This window comes from Arachis hypogaea, chromosome 11 (assembly GCF_003086295.3).
Source record: "Arachis hypogaea cultivar Tifrunner chromosome 11, arahy.Tifrunner.gnm2.J5K5, whole genome shotgun sequence".
NCBI lineage: Eukaryota > Viridiplantae > Streptophyta > Magnoliopsida > Fabales > Fabaceae > Arachis > Arachis hypogaea.
Genome location: NC_092046.1, coordinates 107,860,537 through 107,872,596, shown reverse-complemented (window position 1 = coordinate 107,872,596; position 12,060 = coordinate 107,860,537). Strand labels below are relative to the sequence as shown.

Genomic DNA, 12,060 nt, shown 5'->3' with positions numbered 1-12,060 from the left:
ATTTTAAAGGGATTTGTTACTTATGACAACCAAAACGTTTGCATGGATGACTTTTGTTGGTTTAGAAACTATACTTGCAACGAGGATTTGTCTGCAAATTTCTAGACCACACAAAAGTTATCTCATCATGCTTCTGTGCCTGTGATTCCTGGTAGACTCAGCTAAGTCGCTGATCAGTTGCCATGCTTCATCTGCGGTCTTGTACTTTTTCAAAGATCCATTACTAGCACCATCTAATGTAGTTTTATCCCGAGGCATCATGCCTTGAGTGAAGTAGCTAATAAACACTAGTCTGTCAATCATGTGATGGGGGCATGCGTCCAGAAGGTTCTTGAAATGCTCCCAGTACTCATAGAGAGTTTCTATTCACCTTGAACAATGCATGAGATCTCTTTCCTTATTCTGTCTGTAACTTCAGCTGGAAAGTATTTTTCCAAAAATGCTCTCCTGAGCGTATCCCAGTTGGTAACATTCGCTTCAGGTTGGGAGTAATACCACTCCCTTGCCTTTCCCTCAAGAGAAAACAGGTAGGCAGTCAACAGAATAGAAATTTCATTCGCACCATGACGCCTAATAGTAGAACAGGCTGTCTGGAAATCCCTTAGGTGCTTAATAGGCTCTTGAGCAGGTAAGCCATGAAACTTGGGCATCAAGTTGATAAGTGCAGTCTTCAGTTCAAAATCTACAGCCAGAGTTGGATGATGCACTTGATACGGCTGTAGTGTAAAATCTGGGGCTCCTGCTTCCTGGAGAGTAATCCTCTGAGGTGCTGCCATGTTTTTTTCACGTGAATCAACTAAATCAGTAGTAAAGGAGCTTGTTTCATTCTCAGATGGCGGTTCAGATTTTCCCTCAGATGAGACTGGTGAATTGATAACAATCACTTCACCACTCTCAGAGGCTAACCGACATCGAGCTCACCTAATACGTGAAATAGTTCTTTCAATTTCAGGATCAAACGCAACTAAGCTCGGATCAGGCAGTGAACGTGTCATTCAATGAAAGAAACATATAGCTCATGGTAATAAAATAAAAATAAAATATGCAAATAAAGTAAAAATATGTACTCTAATTAATAATTCAGCACACAATTGCAACTCCCCGGCAACGGCGCCAAAAACTGGTGCGTAGCAGAAGTTAGGCCAATTAAGAGATTTTAAATAAGAGTACAGCATTGCAAGTATAGCCCTTAACCAGCTAAAATCCGCCTCACCAATTTAGAAAGGTGTCACAAAAATTTACAATAAAAATACTGGGAGTATGAATCCCAGGTCGTCTCCCAACGAGTTGTGAGAAAGTATGTTATTTTATTAATTAGGAATTTCCATGAGAGTTTGAGAGTTGAATAATGATCAATTAAATAATTAAAGCAACAAAAACGAAGAATGATTATTAATATTCTAGATAAAAAGCCTTGACTGGTGGAATGATTAATTAGAAGTTCTATCCTTGTTGGGGTCTCTTAAGTGTAGTATTAAAAAAGTTGTTGTTTTCACTTAGTTAACCCTTACTAAATAAAGGAAAGTCAGGTGATTGAGCTAACTCTTATTCGCAAATCCTAGTCCTCTCCCTTGGGAAGGTCTAGCGTTAGTAAATACAGAACTAGCCAATAATTTCCAGTTTAATCAGCACTTAAGCCTTCCAACTCAAGTGTCTCCTTTTAATCAACCCCCATGTCAAGTATGGAGTCTACTCCATTGACATGAATATAACGCTCATAAAAATAATAGAAGAAGACATGATAAATTGAATAAAAATAAAGCTTCGAAATTTATTAAAAGTAAAAGTAATCCTCTTCACTAACAATTCATGAAAATAATCCAATTACCATCCTGACCAAGAATTAAAAATATGGAATAAATAAATAAAAGAGTAAGTAAAGAAACAAACTAGAATAATGTCTTCAACGGAGGTAATGACTCTTCAATATCCAAAAGCAAAAGTAATGAATGTAAAGTGAACCTAGAGGGAAAGTGATCCTCTCTAAATTCATATCTAAAACTAAAACTATCCTAATGTATGTAAAACTATATGTCTATTGTGTCTAAGATGTGTGTTGAGTCTCTGCATGTTCTATGGCTTTATTCTGTGTTTCTGGGCCGAAAACTGGGTCAAAATGCGGCCTGAAATCACCCCCAGTGTTTTCTGTTAATTCTGCAGATCACGCAGGTCACACGTACGCGTCGTCCACGCATTCGCGTCATTCAGCAATTTTCCTTGTCACGCGAGCGCATCGTTCACGCATTCGCGTCATTCGTGCAGACTCCAATCCACGCGTACACGTCAGGCACGCACACGCGTCGCTGCAATTTCTCCATTCCGCGCACTCGCTTGAGCCATTCGCGCGCGTCGGTGTTCGCTGGTCATCTCCTTAGTTTCTTGTGTTCCTTCCATTTTTGCAAGCTTCCTCTTCATTCTCTATGCCATTCCTGCCCTATAAAGCCTGAAACACTTAACACACGGATCACGGCATCGAATGGTATGAAGGAGAATTAAAATATACTAATTAAAGATCTCTAGGAAACAAGTTTTCAACCATAAACAATATTAGGAAGGAATTATAAAATCATGCGATTAGTAGGAATAAGTGGGTGATGACTTGATGAAACCGCTCAATTAAACACAAGATAAACCATAAAATAGTGGTTTATCAGGTCACTAAAAATCATGACACTAGTGTGATCCCACATCCAAAAAATTGGAGCACCATGGTCCGAGGGCAACCCTTGGATTTTAGCCTGGAGAATGTAAGGTTGGTGCTCCATTTACCAATGTTGCAAGGAGACCAACATCCTTACACTAGGAGAGTCAATTTTGATCAGAGGCTGGATCAAGTCCTTTCAGACATTTGTGTGGAAGGAGCTCAGTGGAAGAGGGATGCTCAAGGCAAGCCTATCCAACTGAGAAGGCTTGACCTCAAGCCCATAGCTAGAGGATGGTTGGAATTCATCAAACGCTCTATCATTCCTACTAGCAATCGGTCAGAAGTGACCATTGACAGAGCCATCATGGTTCATTGCATCATGATTGGAAGTGAGGTGGAGGTACATGAGGTAATACCTCAAGAGATGTACAAGAAAGCTGAAAAGCCTTCCCCCTTAGCAAGGTTGACATTCCCCCATCTTATCTGTCATCTATACAATTCAGTTAGAATTGTCAAAGAAGGAGACATTCCTATTGAGGAGGACAAGCCCATCACCAACAAGAGGATAGAGCAAACTAGAGAGTCAGCACATGGACCACAGCAAGAGCATGTGAAGCTGCCTCAACAAGAGATCCCTGAGATGCTTCAAGGGATGCATTTTTCTCCCCAAGGCCAATTTTGCACACTTCTCTAGGAGAATTGAGCTCCGGTATGGATCAACTAAGGATGGGACATCAAGAGCACTCCACCATCCTCCATGACATAAGGGAAGAACAAAGAGTTATGAGGGAAGAACAACAGAGGCAGGGGCGTAACATAGAGGAAATCAAGCTCTCCATTGGATCCTTCAGAAGGAGTAGTAGCCACCATCACTAAGGTGGATTCGTTCACTTTACTCTCCTGTTGCCTATATTTTTTCTGTTTTCCATGTATTTTGCTTTATTGTCTGTTTCTAGTGCATAATTATCTGTCTTTATGTCTTAAAGCTATGTAATATTCCATGCATCTCTCACCATGATTAAAAGAAAAAAATATTTCATTTAAAAAAGAAAAGTAAGATGCATGAATTTCGAGTTTTATATTAGGAATAGTTCAATTATGTGATGTGGTGGCAATGCTTTTGTTTTCTGAATGTATGAATAAACAGTGCATATTTGATATTGGAGTTAAAGAATGTTGGCTCTTGAAAGAATGAGGACAAAAGTGAAGTATTATTGGTGATCTGAAAAATCCTAAAATTGATTCTTGAAGTAAGAAAAAGCAGCAAAAAGCAATTAAAAAAAAAGCAAAATGAAAAAAAAAGCAGAAAAAGAAATAAAAAACAGAAAAAACCAATAGCTCTTTAAACCAAAAAGTAACAGCAAAAAGCCAGTAGCTCTTTAAACCAAAAGGCAAGAGCAACAATCCAAGGCTTTGAGCATCAATGATTAGGGGGCCTAAAAGAAATATCTTAGCCTAGGCAGTTCAATTGAGCTGCTTCCCTAACTATATGCTTGTGGTGTGAAGGTGTCAAGTGAAAAACTTGAGACTGAGCAGGTAAAGTCGTGGTCCAAAGCAAAGAATGTGCTTAAGAACTCTGGACACCACTGACTGGGTATTCTAACAAAGCTGAATCACAATCCTAAGGGGTTCACCCAGTTAAAGTGTTTGTGGCATTTATGTATCCGGTGGTAATACTGAAAAACAAAGTGCTTAGGGTCACGACCAAGACTCTAAAGAGGCTGTGTTCAAGAATAAAAAAGAGCTTAACTAAGAGAATCAATAGTATCATCTGGATTCTAAGTTCCTAAAGATGCCAACTATTCTGAGCTTCAATGGAAAGTGAGATGCCAAAACTATTCAGAAGCAAGAAGCTACTAGTCCCGTTCATCTAATTGAAACTGAGCTTCATTAAGAACTCTGAAATTTATTGCATCCTTCTATTTATTTTTATCCTACTTTGTTTTTGGTTGCTTGGGGACAAGCAACAGTTTGAGTTTGGTGTTCTGATGAGCGGATATTTTATATGCTTTTTGGCATCATTTTCATATACTTTTCATTATGATTTGTTTGAGTTTTATTATGTTTTCATAGGTTTTAATGCAAAATTTACATTTTTGGATTTTACTTTGAGTTTGTGTGTTTTATGGTGATTTCAGGTATTTTCTGGCTAAAATTGAGGAGCTTGAGCAGAAGTCTGATTCAGAAGCAGAGAAAAGACTGCAGATGTTGTCAGGATCTGACCTCTGTGCACTCAAAGGAGCTTTTCTAGAGCTATAGTAGTCTAAATGGCACTCTCTCAATGGATATGGAAAGCTAACATCTAGGGATTTCCAGAAATATATAATAGTTTATACTTTGTTTCGGAATTGGAGGCCCAAAACTGGTGTTTAACGCCAGCCACCAGCCCCATTCCTGGCGTCCAGCGCCCACAGGGGAGCAACTGGAGTCCAACACCCAAAGGGGGGGTCCGTAACCAGCGTTCAATGCTTCTAATAGACACTAGCACATGGAAGACACTCAAGCTCAGCCCAAACACTCACCAAGTAAGTCCCAGAAGTGGTTTTTTTAACTATCAACTTAGTTTACCATATTTCTGTAATCTTTAGTTACTAGATTAGTATATATAGGAAAATATCAACCATGTTTAGGATCTCTCCAGCATATCATATTTTTAAGCCTTTCATTGTACAGTATAAGTCACTAACCTCCTAAGGTTAAGGTTAGGAGCTCTGCTGAGTTTCATGGATCAATAATATTACTGTTTTCATTCAATATGTCTGATTCTTTTCTCTTATGCAACCTCGTTCTTCATCTTATAAATTGAGGGTGACCCGTGACAATCACCCTTGTTCTATATGGGTTCCATGTGATTTCTGACCTGGATAGCATTGAACTAAAGTTAGAGATTGCATTGCGGATTCCAATAGAGTATTTGAGCAACTTTGGATATGTGACATATAATTCCATTGACTATGGGTGCGTAAAGTTTTTGTGGCGTTAAGGATAGAGTCAGAGAAGTAGCGCTTTCTGATCCGGAAGATCTGCCTTGTCTGTGGCACCTTGAGTAGGATCGTAAAGAGGAGTGGACTGCTTAGAGCTTCATCTTCTGCTACAGTGAGAAACCTAGAGGTGGCTTGATGAGAGGACATGAGTCATCTCAACGTGGTAGATTGTTGAATTAGAGGAGGTTAACTTGATGAGAGGACATGATTTAATCACTTACGGCTGCCATTGAAGGAACCAGAAGGTTATTGAAGAAGACAATAAGAAAAGGTAATCCGAAAAGACAAAGTATCTCTGAAGCCTCAACCATTCTATTACCATTGAATTCTCGTTTAACCAGTAATATTTTATTTAATTATTTATTTTATATGCTTTTCGTGACAAACTATAATTTCTATCCACCTAACTAAGATCTGCAAGGTGTCCACTGCTTACTCAAACCAACAATCCTCATGGGATCGACCCCGACTTACCTCAGGTATTGCTTGGACGATCCAGTATACTTGCCGGTCCATCTGTACGAATTCTGTGGAGCCAGTTTCGTGCACCATTTACCTTTGCTTTATTGTTTAATGCTTTTAAAACCCACAAAACCAACTTTTGCTGTTTCCCTGACTAAGCCAATCAGTTGACCATTGTTGCTAGTTCCTCAGTCCTCATGGGATCGACCCTCACTTACCTGAGGTATTACTTGGACGACCTAGTGTACTTTCCGATTCAGTTGTGGACATTCTAAATCGGCACCAAATGTTTGGTGCCGTTGCTGGGAACTAACAGTGATTGACAACTACCAATTGTCTGATTGCTTAGATTAGGAAATTCATAGAGATTCTCACTTTTCTTTGTTTTCTATTTGTTTATGAGTAGGAACAGGGACAAACAACCCCTACTTCATTTTGATCCTGAACCTGAGAGGACATTGAGGCGGCGTTTGTAACAAGCTAGAGCTTACAGAGCCGGTGAGAATCTCAGGGACACTTTTGAGAAGGAAGCCATGGACCCCAATAATCTCAATAATGGGGGAAATCCAAATGATAATGAACAAGCCAAAAGGACGCTGAGCTCATACACTGCCCCTACTCCTGACTTTTATGGCACAGTATCTCAGTACCTCCCATTGGTGCGAATAATTTTGAGTTGAAACCACAGTTGATCAGTCTAGTATAGTAGAACTGCCAGTTTCATGGACTCCCGCAAGAAGATCCAAATTCATTTCTAATTTTCTGCAGATCTGTGATACTGTAAAGACTAATGGAGTGAATCCTGATGTCTACAAGCTCATGCTCTTTCCATTTGCTGTGAGGGATAGAGAAAAATAGTGGCTGGACACTGGTATGCAAAATTGGCTCCGCAGAATTCGCACAGATAGACCAGCAAGTATAAGGGGTCGTCCAAGCAATACCTAAGGTGAGTCAAGGTCGATCCCACGAGGATTGTTGTTTTGAGTAAGTAGCGGACACCTTGCAGATCTTATTTAGGCGGATAAAAAATATAGTTTGTCACGGAAAATGCATAAAATAAATAAAGATAGAAAAATCGGATTGATTTGTTAAAATGGTGATGGACGAATAGTTAAGGCTTTGGAGATGCTTTGTCTTTCTGGATTAACTTTTCTTACTGTCTATCTCAATAGCTTTTTGATTTATTCAATGGCATCGGTGAGTGATTAACTCATGTCCTCTCATCAAGTTAACCTATGCTACTGCAGCAATCCACCACGTTGAGATGACTCATGTCCTCTTATCAAGCCACCTCTAGGTTTCTCACTGTAGTAGAAGATGAAGCTCTAAGCAAGCCACTCCTCTTCGCGATCCTACTCAAGGTGCCACAGACAAGGCAGATCTTCTGGATCAAAGAGGGTTGCTTCTCTGACTCTAGCCTTAGTGCCACAAAAACCTCATGCACCCATATACAACGGAATTATATGTCACATATCCAAAGTTGCTCAGATGCTCTATACAAATCTGCAATGCAAACTTTAGCTTTAGTTCAACACTATCTGGGTCAGGAATCGCACAGAACCTAAGTAGAACAAGGGTGATTGTCACGGGTCACCCTCAATTCATGAGATGAAGAATGAGAATGCATAAGAAAATAGAATCAGAATTGTATTGAAAATAGAACAGTAATATTATTAATCCATAAAACTCAGCAAAACTCCTAACCCTAACTCAGGAGGTTAGTGACTCATGCTGATAGAAAATACAATAGAAATGTAAAAGTGGGAAAGAGTCCTCTAATAAGGGTGAACTCTTGTATATATATACTAATCTAATGACAAAGGATTACAAAAATAAGGTAAACTAAGTTGATAGTGCGAAAATCCACTTCCGGGGCCCACTTGGTGAGTGTTTGGACTGAGCAAAGAGTGTCTCCACGTGCTAGGACTCCCTAGGGGCATTGAACGCTGTCTAGGGGCCTCTTTTTGGGCGTTGGACGCTGGCCACCCCCTTTTGGGCATTGGACGCCAGGAATGGGGCTGGTAGCTGGCGTTGAACGCCAGTTTTGGGTCTTCAATTCTGAAGCAAAGTATGGACTATTATATATTTCTGGAAAGCCCTAGATGTTAGCTTTCCATAGCCATTGTGAGCACTCCATTTGGACTTCCGTAACTCCAGAAAATATCCTTCCAGTGCACAGAGGTCAGATCCTGACAACATCTGCAGTCCTTTCTTTGTCTCTGAATCAGACTTTTACTCTAGCTCCTCAATTTCAGCCAGAAAATACCCGAAATTGCATGAAAACACAAACTCAAAGTAGAATCCAAAAATATGAATTTTGAACTAAAACCTATAAAAACATAATAAAACTTAAACAAAACATAATGAAAACTATATGAAAATGAGGCCAAAAAGCGTATAAAATATCCGCTTATCAGAACACCAAACTTAAACTGTTGCTTGTCCCCAAGCAACTAAAAACACTGTAGGATGAAAAGAAATAGAAGGATGCAATAAATTTCAAAGTTCTCAATGAAGTTCAGTTTCAATTAGATGAGCGGGACTAATAGCTTTTTGCTTCTGAATAGTTTTGGCATCTCATTTTCCATTGAAACTCAGAATAGTTAGCATCTCTAGGAACTTAGAATCCAGATGATATTATTGATTCTCCTTGTTAAGTTCCTTTAGATTCTTGAACACAGCTTCTTCAGAGTCTTGTCCGTGACCCTAAGCACTTTGTTTTTCAGTATTACCACCGGATACATAAATGCCACAGACACTTTAACTGGGTGAACCCCTTTGGATTGTGACTTAGCTTTTCTAGAGTCCCCAGCCAGTGGTGTCCAGAGTTCTTAAGCACATTCTTTGCTTTGGACCACGACTTTAACTATTCAGTCTCAAGTTTTTCACTTGACCCCTTAACACCATAAGCATATAGTTAGGGAAGCAGCTCAATTGAACTGTCTAGGCTAAGATCTCTCTTTTAGGCCCTCCTAACCATTGATGCTCAAAGCCTTGGATCCTTACTCTTGCCTTTTGGTTTAAAGAGTTACTGCCTTTTTGCTCTTTCCTTTTGGTTTAAAAAGCTATTGGCTTTTTCTGCTTTTTAATTCTTTTTCTGCTTGCTATATATATATTTTTGCAAATGTTTTTCTTTTATTGCTTTTTGATGCTTTTTCTTGCTTCAAGAATCAACTTTAGGATTTTTCATATCACCAATAATACTTCACTTTTATCCTCATTCTTTCAAGAAACAACATTCTTAAACTCCAACATCAATTATGCACTATTTATTCATACATTCAGAAAACAAAAGCATTGCCACCACATCACATAGTTGAACTATTCATAATATAAAACTCGAAATTCATGCATCTTACTTTTCTTTAAAAATAATTTTTTCTTTTAAGTAAGGTAGAGATGTATGGAATATTTCACAGCTTTAAGACATAAAGACAGATGATCATGCACTAGAAACAGACAATAAAACAAAATACATGAAAAACAGAAAAATAATAGGCAACAGGGGAGTAAAGGGAACGAATCCACCTCAGTGATGGTGGCTACTATTCCTTCTGGAGGATCCAATAGAGTGCTTGATCTCCTCTATGTGATTCCCCTGCCTCTGTTGTTCTTCCCTCATAACTTTTTGTTCTTCCCTCATGGCTCTTTGATCTTCTCTGATGTCATGGAGGATGGTGGAGTGCTTTTGATATCCCATCCTTAGTTAATCCATGCTGGAGCTCAAGTCTCCTTGAGAAGTTTGCAATTGGTCCCAGTAGCCATGGGGATGAAAGTGCATCCTTTGAGGCATCTTAGGGATTTCTTGTTGAGGCAGCTCCACATGCTCTTGCTGTGGCCCATGTGCTGACTCTCTAGTTTGCTCCATCTTTTTCTTGGTGATGGGCTTGTCCTCCTCAATAGGAATGTCTCCTTCTATGATAATTCCAGCTGAATTGCATAGATGATCGATAAGGTAGGGGAAAGCTAACCTTGCTAAGGGGGAAGGTTTTTCAGCTTTCTTGTACAACTCTTGAGGTATTACCTCATGTACCTCAACCTCACTTCCAATAATGATCCTTATTCAAATAAATTCAATCAAGGATGGAGGAATTACCCTAACTTTGGGTGGTGAGAGCAACCCCAAAAGCCTCAGCAGAACTTCAACAACAACTCTCAGGGTAGTTTCAATCAGAACAAGTTTAATAATTTCAACAACCGCCATTTTCAAGCTTCTCAACCACAGCAGGTGTCCAACCAACCTCAGAATACTCCTGACTTGGCCTCTCTAGTTGTAGAACTTTCTAAGACCACTCATAGCTTTATGCAGGAGACTAGAGCTTCCATTTAGAACTTGAAAGTATAAGTGGGTCAGTTGAGTAAGAGGATAACTGAGAGACCCACTAATACTCTTCCTAGTGACACAAAGATAAACCCAAGAGAAGAGTGTAAGGCCCTCAAAATGGAAAATGAATCCATACTAAAGAAGGAGGTGCTAGTTACTAAGGGGTCAGAGGAGAAAGAAGCTTCAAGACAGGTTGAGGTTACATTGTCACATGCCCCATAAGAGCCTGAAGTATGACACTCTCAAGAGCTCCAAGAGGAGACCCAGGATGAGCAGTTCTCTCAATTCATGAAAGTCTTTAAAAAGCTACAAGTCAATATTCCTTTTGCTAAGACTCTTGAAAAAATGCCTCCTTATGCTGTATTCATGAAAGACTTACTCTCTGAAAAGAAGGCCTTAAAGGGAGATAAAACAGTGGTGCTGGCCAAGAAATGTAGTGCACTCATTCAGAGCATGCTGCCTAAGAAGATACCAGATTCAGGGAGCTTTCAGATTCCCTGTATTATTGGGAATATCACTTTTGACAACGCCCTTTGTGATCTTGGCTCAAGTTTCAATATAATGCCCTTGTTTGTGATGAAGAAACTACAAATTCAAGAAGCACAGCCTACAAGGATAGCATTGGAGATGGCTGATAAATCTCTGGAGTAGGCACACGGGCTACTGAAAAATGTCTTGGCCAAGGTTGGAGAGCTCTTCCTCCTTGGAGATTTTGTGATACTTGATATAGGAGAGGATGCAAATGACTCCCTCATCCTAGGAAGACCATTCCTAGCCACGGGGAGAGCTCTGATAGATGTTGAGAGAGGTGAGTTAGTTCTGAGAATGCATGAAGACTACTTGGTATTCAAGATTTTTAAACCTTCATCACTCTCTGGAGAAGGAGGTACTTACATGTAGAGTTCATTGACTAAGCCTCCTCCTTTGGTGGGAACCAACATAATTTTCTCTAACATCAAACCTAAGTTTGGTGTTGGGCATTCATCACCCACCAAAGAGGGAGGAGGCCCCAAGAAGAAGGTACCCAAGGGCTAGAGGAACAAGAAGATTCCCACTGAAGACTTCTCACCTGGTGATGTGTGAGCATCTTATACCTTTTTCTAGTTATTTTTATAATGTTTTGAGTTAGATTTTATTTACTTTTACTTGATTTTAGTGCAAAAATCACCTTTGGATGGTACTTTGAGTTTTTCTTATTTTTTTTATAATTTTAAGTGAAATTCGTAGCAGTTTGGAGGAGCCTGGAGCAAAAGAAAGAACTGCTGCCAGTACCCCCTGGGTGCTGAATGGTGCGGAATTTATAACCCACAAACTAACCGGCAAGTGCGCCGGGTCGTACCAAGTAATACCTCAAGTGAGTGAGGGTCGATCCTACGAGGATTGATGGATTAAGAAACAATGGTCAAGTGAATTGCTTAGTTAGACAAATAGAAAATGGTGTTTTGAGAGTTCAATTGCATCAAACAGTAAATTCAGAAAATCAGAAAGCAAGCAATAAACGGATTGTGAAATATATATGAGAAAACAGTCAAGATTCAATTCATGGCAAACTATATGTGACTAAACCCTAATTCCTTAGACCTTTTTAATTTCCTTTAACCTTCATCAACCGCCAATTCCTTGGTCACTTGATTCCAATTAGAGGG

At 39.5% G+C, this 12,060-nt stretch overlaps 1 non-coding gene across 1 annotated transcript; it reads left to right on the top strand.

Moving 5' to 3' along the window:
• Positions 1-298: 298 nt before the first annotated feature.
• LOC112725284 (small nucleolar RNA R71) lies at positions 299-404 on the top strand. The gene has a single exon (XR_003164402.1). It is a non-coding gene; the product is annotated as a small nucleolar RNA R71 (small nucleolar RNA).
• Positions 405-12,060: the final 11,656 nt, after the last annotated feature.